A 13,223-nucleotide genomic window follows, 5' to 3' on the forward strand; every position below is an offset into this window, starting at 1 on the left:
CTGATAACACACCCCAATATCTCTGTCTGTATTAAACACTCCCTCACTGATAACACCCCCCAATATCTCTGTCTGTATTAAACACTCTCTCACTGATAACACACCCCAATTTCTCTGTCTGTATTAAACACTCCCTCACTGATAACACACCCCAATATCTCTCTCTGTATTAAACACTCCCTCACTGATAACACACCCCAATATCTCTCTCTGTATTAAACACTCCCTCACTGATAACACACCCCAATATCTCTGTCTGTATTAAACACTCCCTCACTGATAACACACCCCAATATCTCTGTCTGTATTAAACACTCTCTCACTGATAACACACCCCAATATCTCTGTCTGTATTAAACACTCTCTCACTGATAACACACCCCAATATCTCTGTCTGTATTAAACACTCTCTCACTGATAACACACCCCAATATCTCTGTCTGTATTAAACACTCTCTCACTGATAACACACCCCAATATCTCTCTCTCTGTATTAAACACTCCCTCACTGATAACACACCCCAATATCTCTGTCTGTATTAAACACTCCCTCACTGATAACACACCCCAATATCTCTGTCTGTATTAAACACTCTCTCACTGATAACACACCCCAATATCTCTCTCTCTGTATTAAACACTCTCTCACTGATAACACACCCCAATATCTCTGTCTGTATTAAACACTCCCTCACTGATAACACACCCCAATATCTCTGTCTGTATTAAACACTCCCTCACTGATAACACACCCCAATATCTCTGTCTGTATTAAACACTCCCTCACTGATAACACACCCCAATATCTCTCTCTGTATTAAACACTCCCTCACTGATTACACACCCCAATATCTCTCTCTGTATTAAACACTCCCTCACTGATAACACACCCCAATATCTCTCTCTGTATTAAACACTCCCTCACTGATAACACACCCCAATATCTCTGTCTGTATTAAACACTCCCTCACTGATAACACACGCCAATATCTCTGTCTGTATTAAACACTCCCTCACTGATAACACACCCCAATATCTCTGTCTGTATTAAACACTCTCTCACTGATAACACACCCCAATATCTCTGTCTGTATTAAACACTCTCTAACTGATAACACTCCCCAATATCTCTGTCTGTATTAAACACTACCTCACTGATAACACACCCCAATATCTCTGTCTGTATTAAACACTCCCTCACTGATAACACACCCCAATATCTCTGTCTGTATTAAACACTCTCTCACTGATAACACACCCCAATATCTCTGTCTGTATTAAACACTCTCTAACTGATAACACTCCCCAATATCTCTGTCTGTATTAAAAACTCCCTCACTGATAACACACCCCAATATCTCTGTCTGTATTAATCACTCCCTCACTGATAACACACCCCAATATCTCTGTCTGTATTAAACACTCTCTCACTGATAACACACCCCAATATCTCTCTCTGTATTAAACACTCTCTCACTGATAACACTCCCCAATATCTCTGTCTGTATTAAACACTCTCTCACTGATAACACACCCCAATATCTCTGTCTGTATTAAACACTCCCTCACTGATAACACACCCCAATATCTCTGTCTGTATTAAACACTCCCTCACTGATAACACACCCCAATATCTCTCTCTGTATTAAACACTCCCTCACTGATAACACACCCCAATATCTCTCTCTGTATTAAACACTCCCTCACTGATAACACACCCCAATATCTCTCTCTCTGTATTAAACACTCCCTCACTGATAACACACCCCAATATCTCTGTCTGTATTAAACACTCTCTCACTGATAACACACCCCAATATCTCTCTCCCTGTATTAAACACTCTCTCACTGATAACACACCCCAATATCTCTCTCTGTATTAAACACTCACTCACTGATAACACACCCCAATATCTCTCTCTGTAATAAACACTCCCTCACTGATAACACACCCCAATATCTCTGTCTGTATTAAACACTCCCTCACTGATAACACACCCCAATATCTCTGTCTGTATTAAACACTCCCTCACTGATAACACACCCCAATATCTCTCTCTCTGTGTTAAACACTCTCTCACTGATAACACACCCCAATATCTCTTTCTGTATTAAACACTCCCTCACTGATAACACACCCCAATATCTCTGTCTGTATTAAACACTCCCTCACTGATAACACACCCCAATATCTCTCTCTCTGTATTAAACACTCTCTCACTGATAACGCACCCCAATATCTCTGTCTGTATTAAACACTCCCTCACTGATAACACACCCCAATATCTCTCACTGTATTAAACACTCCCTCACTGATAACACACCCCAATATCTCTCTCTCTGTATTAAACACTCCCTCACTGATAACACACCCCAATATCTCTGTCTGTATTAAACACTCCCTCACTGATAACACACCCCAATATCTCTGTCTGTATTAAACACTCTCTCACTGACAACACACCCCAATATCTCTCTGTCTGTATTAAACACTCCCTCACTGATAACACACCCCAATATCTCTGTCTGTATTAAACACTCTCTCACTGATAACACACCCCAATATCTCTGTCTGTATTAACCACTCCCTCACTGATAACACACCCCAATATCTCTGTCTGTATTAAACACTCTCTCACTGATAACACACCCCAATATCTCTCTCTGTATTAAACACTCTCTCACTGATTAAACACCCCAATATCTCTGTCTGTATTAAACACTCCCTCACTGATAACACACCCCAATATCTCTGTCTGTATTAAACACTCTCTCACTGATAACACAACCCAATATCTCTGTCTGTATTAAACACTCTCTCACTGATTAAACACCCCAATATCTCTGTCTGTATTAAACACTCCCTCACTGATAACACACCCCAATATCTCTGTCTGTATTAAACACTCTCTCACTGATAACACACCCCAATATCTCTGTCTGTATTAAACACTCCCTCACTGATAACACACCCCAATATCTCTGTCTGTATTAAACACTCCCTCACTGATAACACACCCCAATATCTCTCTCTGTATTAAACACTCCCTCACTGATAACACACCCCAATATCTCTCTCTGTATTAAACACTCCCTCACTGATAACACACCCCAATATCTCTCTCTCTGTATTAAACACTCCCTCACTGATAACACACCCCAATATCTCTGTCTGCATTAAACACTCTCTCACTGATAACACACCCCAATATCTCTCTCTGTATTAAACACTCCCTCACTGATAACACACCCCAATATCTCTGTCTGTATTAAACACTCTCTCACTGATAACACACCCCAATATCTCTCTCTGTATTAAACACTCTCTCACTGATAACACACCCCAATATCTCTGTCTGTATTAAACACTCCCTCACTGAGAACACACCCCAATATCTCTGTCTGTATTAAACACTCTCTCACTGATAACACACCCCAATATCTCTGTCTGTATTAAACACTCTCTCACTGATAACACACCCCAATATCTCTGTCTGTATTAAACACTCTCTCACTGATAACACACCCCAATATCTCTCTCTGTATTAAACACTCCCTCACTGATAACACACCCCAATATCTCTGTCTGTATTAAACACTCTCTCACTGATAACACACCCCAATATCTCTCTCTGTATTAAACACTCCCTCACTCATAACACACCCCAATATCTCTCACTGTATTAACACTCCCTCACTGATAACACACCCCAATATCTCTCTCTGTATTAAACACTCCCTCACTGATAACACACCCCAATATCTCTCTCTGTATTAAACACTCCCTCACTGATAACACACCCCAATATCTCTGTCTGTATTAAACACTCTCTCACTGATAACACACCCCAATATCTCTCACTCTGTATTAAACACTCCCTCACTGATAACACTCCCCAATATCTCTCTCTGTATTAAACACTCCCTCACTGATAACACACCCCAATATCTCTGTCTGTATTAAACACTCTCTCACTGATAACACAACCCAATATCTCTCTCTGTATTAAACACTCTCTAACTGATAACACACCCCAATATCTCTGTCTGTATTAAACACTCTCTCACTGATAACACACCCCAATATCTCTGTCTGTATTAAACACTCACTCGCTGATAACACACCCCAATATCTCTGTCTGTATTAAACACTCTCTCACTGATAACACTCCCCAATATCTCTCTCTGTATTAAACACTCCCTCACTGATAACACTCCCCAATATCTCTGTCTGTATTAAACACTCCCTCACTGATAACACACCCCAATATCTCTGTCTGTATTAAACACTCTCTCACTGATAACACACCCCAATATCTCTCTCTGTATTAAACACTCCCTCACTGATAACACACCCCAATATCTCTGTCTGTATTAAACACTCCCTCACTGATAACATTCCCCAATATCTCTCTCTGTATTAAACACTCCCTCACTGATAACACACCCCAATATCTCTGTCTGTATTAAACACTCCCTCACTGATAACACTCCCCAATATCTCTCTCTGTATTAAACACTCCCTCACTGATAACACACCCCAATATCTCTGTCTGTATTAAACACTCCCTCACTGATAACACACCCCAATATCTCTGTCTGTATTAAACACTCTCTCACTGATAACACACCCCAATATCTCTGTCTGTATTAAACACTCCCTCACTGATAACACCCCCCAATATCTCTGTCTGTATTAAACACTCTCTCACTGATAACACACCCCAATTTCTCTGTCTGTATTAAACACTCCCTCACTGATAACACACCCCAATATCTCTCTCTGTATTAAACACTCCCTCACTGATAACACACCCCAATATCTCTCTCTGTATTAAACACTCCCTCACTGATAACACACCCCAATATCTCTGTCTGTATTAAACACTCCCTCACTGATAACACACCCCAATATCTCTGTCTGTATTAAACACTCTCTCACTGATAACACACCCCAATATCTCTGTCTGTATTAAACACTCTCTCACTGATAACACACCCCAATATCTCTGTCTGTATTGAACACTCTCTCACTGATAACACACCCCAATATCTCTGTCTGTATTAAACACTCTCTCACTGATAACACACCCCAATATCTCTCTCTCTGTATTAAACACTCCCTCACTGATAACACACCCCAATATCTCTGTCTGTATTAAACACTCCCTCACTGATAACACACCCCAATATCTCTGTCTGTATTAAACACTCTCTCACTGATAACACACCCCAATATCTCTCTCTCTGTATTAAACACTCTCTCACTGATAACACACCCCAATATCTCTGTCTGTATTAAACACTCCCTCACTGATAACACACCCCAATATCTCTGTCTGTATTAAACACTCCCTCACTGATAACACACCCCAATATCTCTGTCTGTATTAAACACTCCCTCACTGATAACACACCCCAATATCTCTCTCTGTATTAAACACTCCCTCACTGATTACACACCCCAATATCTCTCTCTGTATTAAACACTCCCTCACTGATAACACACCCCAATATCTCTCTCTGTATTAAACACTCCCTCACTGATAACACACCCCAATATCTCTGTCTGTATTAAACACTCCCTCACTGATAACACACGCCAATATCTCTGTCTGTATTAAACACTCCCTCACTGATAACACACCCCAATATCTCTGTCTGTATTAAACACTCTCTCACTGATAACACACCCCAATATCTCTGTCTGTATTAAACACTCTCTAACTGATAACACTCCCCAATATCTCTGTCTGTATTAAACACTCCCTCACTGATAACACACCCCAATATCTCTGTCTGTATTAAACACTCCCTCACTGATAACACACCCCAATATCTCTGTCTGTATTAAACACTCTCTCACTGATAACACACCCCAATATCTCTGTCTGTATTAAACACTCTCTAACTGATAACACTCCCCAATATCTCTGTCTGTATTAAAAACTCCCTCACTGATAACACACCCCAATATCTCTGTCTGTATTAATCACTCCCTCACTGATAACACACCCCAATATCTCTGTCTGTATTAAACACTCTCTCACTGATAACACACCCCAATATCTCTCTCTGTATTAAACACTCTCTCACTGATAACACTCCCCAATATCTCTGTCTGTATTAACCACTCCCTCACTGATAACACACCCCAATATCTCTGTCTGTATTAATCACTCCCTCACTGATAACACACCCCAATATCTCTCTCTGTATTAAACACTCTCTCACTGAAAACACTCCCCAATATCTCTGTCTGTATTAAACACTCCCTCACTGATAACACACCCCAATATCTCTGTCTGTATTAAACACTCCCTCACTGATAACACACCCCAATATCTCTGTCTGTATTAAACACTCCCTCACTGATAACACACCCCAATATCTCTCTCTGTATTAAACACTCCCTCACTGATTACACACCCCAATATCTCTCTCTGTATTAAACACTCCCTCACTGATAACACACCCCAATATCTCTCTCTGTATTAAACACTCCCTCACTGATAACACACCCCAATATCTCTGTCTGTATTAAACACTCCCTCACTGATAACACACGCCAATATCTCTGTCTGTATTAAACACTCCCTCACTGATAACACACCCCAATATCTCTGTCTGTATTAAACACTCTCTCACTGATAACACACCCCAATATCTCTGTCTGTATTAAACACTCTCTAACTGATAACACTCCCCAATATCTCTGTCTGTATTAAACACTCCCTCACTGATAACACACCCCAATATCTCTGTCTGTATTAAACACTCCCTCACTGATAACACACCCCAATATCTCTGTCTGTATTAAACACTCTCTCACTGATAACACACCCCAATATCTCTGTCTGTATTAAACACTCTCTCACTGATAACACTCCCCAATATCTCTGTCTGTATTAAAAACTCCCTCACTGATAACACACCCCAATATCTCTGTCTGTATTAATCACTCCCTCACTGATAACACACCCCAATATCTCTGTCTGTATTAAACACTCTCTCACTGATAACACACCCCAATATCTCTCTCTGTATTAAACACTCTCTCACTGATAACACTCCCCAATATCTCTGTCTGTATTAACCACTCCCTCACTGATAACACACCCCAATATCTCTGTCTGTATTAATCACTCCCTCACTGATAACACACCCCAATATCTCTCTCTGTATTAAACACTCTCTCACTGAAAACACTCCCCAAAATCTCTGTCTGTATTAAACACTCCCTCACTGATAACACACCCCAATATCTCTGTCTGTATTAATCACTCCCTCACTGATAACACACCCCAATATCTCTGTCTGTATTAAACACTCTCTCACTGATAACACACCCCAATATCTCTCTCTCTGTATTAAACACTCTCTCACTGATAACACACCCCAATATCTCTCCCTGTATTAAACACTCTCTCACTGATAACACACCCCAATATCTCTCTCTCTGTATTAAACACTCCCTCACTGATAACACACCCCAATATCTCTCTCTGTATTAAACACTCTCTCACTGATAACACACCCCAATATCTCTGTCTGTATTAAACACTCCCTCACTGATAACACACCCCAATATCTCTCTCTCTGTATTAAACACTCCCTCACTGATAACACACCCCAATATCTCTATCTGTATTAAACACTCCCTCACTGATAACACACCCCAATATCTCTGTCTGTATTAAACACTCTCTCACTGATAACACACCCCAATATCTCTGTCTGTATTAAACACTCTCTAACTGATAACACTCCCCAATATCTCTGTCTGTATTAAACACTCCCTCACTGATAACACACCCCAATATCTCTGTCTGTATTAAACACTCCCTCACTGATAACACACCCCAATATCTCTGTCTGTATTAAACACTCTCTCACTGATAACACACCCCAATATCTCTGTCTGTATTAAACACTCTCTAACTGATAACACTCCCCAATATCTCTGCCTGTATTAAACACTCCCTCACTGATAACACACCCCAATATCTCTGTCTGTATTAAACACTCCCTCACTGATAACACACCCCAATATCTCTGTCTGTATTAAACACTCTCTCACTGATAACACACCCCAATATCTCTCTCTCTGTATTAAACACTCTCTCACTGATAACACACCGCAATATCTCTGTCTGTATTAAACACTCCCTCACTGATAACACACCCCAATATCTCTCTCTGTATTAAACACTCCCTCACTGATAACACACCCCAATATCTCTGTCTGTATTAAAATCTCTCTCACTGATAACACACCCCAATATCTCTCTCTCTGTATTAAACACTCTCTCACTGATAACACACCCCAATATCTCTGTCTGTATTAAACACTCCCTCACTGATAACACACCCCAATATCTCTCTCTGTATTAAACACTCCCTCACTGATAACACACCCCAATATCTCTCTCTGTATTAAACACTCTCTCACTGATAACACACCCCAATATCTCTGTCTGTATTAAACACTCTCTCACTGATAACACACCCCAATATCTCTCTCTGTATTAAACACTCTCTCACTGATAACACACCCCAATACCTCTCTCACTGTATTAAACACTCTCTCACTGATAACACACCCCAATATCTCTGTCTGTATTAAACACTCTCTCACTGATAACACACCCCAATATCTCTCTCTGTATTAAACACTCCCTCACTGATAACACACCCCAATATCTCTCTCTCTGTATTAAACACTCTCTCACTGATAACACACCCCAATATCTCTGTCTGTATTAAACACTCCCTCACTGATAACACACCCCAATATCTCTGTCTGTATTAAACACTCCCTCACTGATAACACACCCCAATATCTCTCTCTCTGTATTAAACACTCTCTCACTGATAACACACCCCAATATCTCTGTATTAAACACTCCCTCACTGATAACACACCCCAATATCTCTGTCTGTATTAAACACTCCCTCACTGATAACACACCCCAATATCTCTCTCTCTGTATTAAACACTCCCTCACTGATAACTCACCCCAATATCTCTGTCTGTATTAAACACTCTCTCACTGATAACACACCCCAATATCTCTGTCTGTATTAAACACTCCCTCACTGATAACACACCCCATTATCTCTCTCTGTATTAAACACTCTCTCACTGATAACACACCCCAATATCTCTCTCTCTGTATTAAACACTCTCTCACTGATAACACACCCCAATATCTCTCTCTGTATTAAACACTCTCTCACTGATAACACACCCCAATATCTCTCTCTGTATTAAACACTCCCTCACTGATAACACACCCCAATATCTCTCTCTCTGTATTAAACACTCTCTCACTGATAACACACCCCAATATCTCTGTCTGTATTAAACACTCCCTCACTGATAACACACCCCAATATCTCTCTCTGTATTAAACACTCCCTCACTGATAACACACCCCAATATCTCTCTCTGTATTAAACACTCTCTCACTGATAACACACCCCAATATCTCTGTCTGTATTAAACACTCTCTCACTGATAACACACCCCAATATCTCTCTCTGTATTAAACACTCTCTCACTGATAACACACCCCAATATCTCTCTCACTGTATTAAACACTCTCTCACTGATAACACACCCCAATATCTCTGTCTGTATTAAACACTCTCTCACTGATAACACACCCCAATATCTCTCTCTGTATTAAACACTCCCTCACTGATAACACACCCCAATATCTCTCTCTCTGTATTAAACACTCTCTCACTGATAACACACCCCAATATCTCTGTCTGTATTAAACACTCCCTCACTGATAACACACCCCAATATCTCTGTCTGTATTAAACACTCCCTCACTGATAACACACCCCAATATCTCTCTCTCTGTATTAAACACTCTCTCACTGATAACACACCCCAATATCTCTGTATTAAACACTCCCTCACTGATAACACACCCCAATATCTCTGTCTGTATTAAACACTCCCTCACTGATAACACACCCCAATATCTCTCTCTCTGTATTAAACACTCCCTCACTGATAACTCACCCCAATATCTCTGTCTGTATTAAACACTCTCTCACTGATAACACACCCCAATATCTCTGTCTGTATTAAACACTCCCTCACTGATAACACACCCCATTATCTCTCTCTGTATTAAACACTCTCTCACTGATAACACACCCCAATATCTCTCTCTCTGTATTAAACACTCTCTCACTGATAACACACCCCAATATCTCTCTCTGTATTAAACACTCTCTCACTGATAACACACCCCAATATCTCTCTCTGTATTAAACACTCCCTCACTGATAACACACCCCAATATCTCTCTCTCTGTATTAAACACTCTCTCACTGATAACACACCCCAATATCTCTGTCTGTATTAAACACTCCCTCACTGATAACACACCCCAATATCTCTGTCTGTATTAAACACTCCCTCACTGATAACACACCCCAATATCTCTCTCTCTGTATTAAACACTCCCTCACTGATAACTCACCCCAATATCTCTGTCTGTATTAAACACTCTCTCACTGATAACACACCCCAATATCTCTGTCTGTATTAAACACTCCCTCACTGATAACACACCCCAATATCTCTCTCTCTGTATTAAACACTCCCTCACTGATAACACACCCCAATATCTCTCTCTCTGTATTAAACACTCCCTCACTGATAACACACCCCAATATCTCTCTCTCTGTATTAAACACTCCCTCACTGATAACACACCCCAATATCTCTGTCTGTATTAAACACTCCCTCACTGATAACACACCCCAATATCTCTCTCTGTATTAAACACTCCCTCACTGATAACACACCCCAATATCTCTGTCTGTATTAAACACTCTCTCACTGATAACACACCCCAATATCTCTGTCTGTATTAAACACTCCCTCACTGATAACACACCCAAATATCTCTCTCTGTATTAAACACTCCCTCACTGATAACACACCCCAATGTCTCTCTCTGTATTAAACACTCCCTCACTGATAACACACCCCAATATCTCTCTCTGTATTAAACACTCTCTCACTGATAACACACCCCAATATCTCTCTCTGTATTAAACACTCCCTCACTGATAACACACCCCAATATCTCTCTCTCTGTATTAAACACACCCTCACTGATAACACACCCCAATATCTCTGTCTGTATTAAACACTCTCTCACTGATAACACACCCCAATATCTCTGTCTGTATTAAACACTCCCTCACTGATAACACACCCCAATATCTCTGTCTGTATTAAACACTCCCTCACTGATAACACACCCCAATATCTCTCTCTGTATTAAACACTCTCTCACTGATAACACACCCCAATATCAATCTCTCTGTATTAAACATTCCCTCACTGATAACACGCCCCAATATCTCTCTCTGTATTAAACACTCTCTCACTGATAACACACCCCAATATCTCTCTCTGTATTAAACACTCTCTCACTGATAACACACCCCAATATCTCTCTCTGTATTAAACACTCTCTCACTGATAACACACCCCAATATCTCTCTCTGTATTAAACACTCCCTCACTGATAACCACCCCAATATCTCTGTCTGTATTAAACACTCTCTCACTGATAACACACCCCAATATCTCTCTCTGTATTAAACACTCCCTCACTGATAACACTCCCCAATATCTCTCTCTCTGTATTAAACACTCCCTCACTGATAACACACCCCAATATCTCTGTCTGTATTAAACACTCCCTCACTGATAACACACCCCAATATCTCTGTCTGTATTAAACACTCCCTCACTGATAACACACCCCAATATCTCTCTCTGTCTTAAACACTCCCTCACTGATAACACTCCCCAATATCTCTCTCTCTGTATTAAACACTCCCTCACTGATAACACACCCCAATATCTCTGTCTGTATTAAACACTCCCTCACTGATAACACACCCCAATATCTCTGCCTGTATAAAACACTCTCTCACTGATAACACACCCCAATATCTCTCTCTGTATTAAACACTCTCTCACTGATAACACACCCCAATATCTCTGTCTGTATTAAACACTCCCTCACTGATAACACACCCCAATATCTCTCTCTGTATTAAACACTCTCTCACTGATAACACACCCCAATATCTCTCTCTGTATTAAACACTCCCTCACTGATAACACACCCCAATATCTCTCTCTGTATTAAACACTCCCTCACTGATAACACACCCCAATATCTCTGTCTGTATTAAACACTCTCTCACTGATAACACACCCCAATATCTCTCTCTGTATTAAACACTCTCTCACTGATAACACTCCCCAATATCTCTGCCTGTATTAAACACTCCCTCACTGATAACACACCCCAATATCTCTGTCTGTATTAAACACTCTCTCACTGATAACACTTCCCAATATCTCTGTCTGTATTAAACACTCCCTCACTGCTAACACACCCCAATATCTCTCTCTGTATTAAACACTCTCTCACTGATAACACTCCCCAACATCGCTGTCTGTATTAAACACTCTCTCACTGATAACACACCCCAATATCTCTGTCTGTATTAAACACTCCCTCACTGATAACACACCCCAATATCTCTCTCTGTATTAAACACTCTCTCACTGATAACACACCCCAATATCTCTCTCTGTATTAAACACTCTCTCACTGATAACACTCCCCAATATCTCTGTCTGTATTAAACACTCCCTCACTGATAACACACCCCAATATCTCTGTCTGTATTAAACACTCTCTCACTGATAACACACCCCAATATCTCTGTCTGTATTAAACACTCTCTCACTGATAACACACCCCAATATCTCTCTCTGTATTAAACACTCTCTCACTGATAACACACCCCAATATCTCTCTCTGTATTAAACACTCCCTCACTGATAACACACCCCAATATCTCTCTCTGTATTAAACACTCCCTCACTGATAACACTCCCCAATATCTCTCACTCTGTATTAAACACTCCCTCACTGATAACACACCCCAATATCTCTGTCTGTATTAAACACTCTCTCACTGATAACACACCCCAATATCTCTCTCTGTATTAAACACTCCCTCACTGATAACACACCCCAATATCTCTGTCTGTATTAAACACTCTCTCACTGATAACACACCCCAATATCTCTGTCTGTATTAAACACTCCCTCACTGATAACACACCCCAATATCTCTCTCTCTGTATTAAACACTCCCTC

Source organism: Scyliorhinus torazame, unplaced genomic scaffold, assembly GCF_047496885.1.
Source record: "Scyliorhinus torazame isolate Kashiwa2021f unplaced genomic scaffold, sScyTor2.1 scaffold_401, whole genome shotgun sequence".
Classification (NCBI taxonomy): Eukaryota; Metazoa; Chordata; class Chondrichthyes; order Carcharhiniformes; family Scyliorhinidae; genus Scyliorhinus; species Scyliorhinus torazame.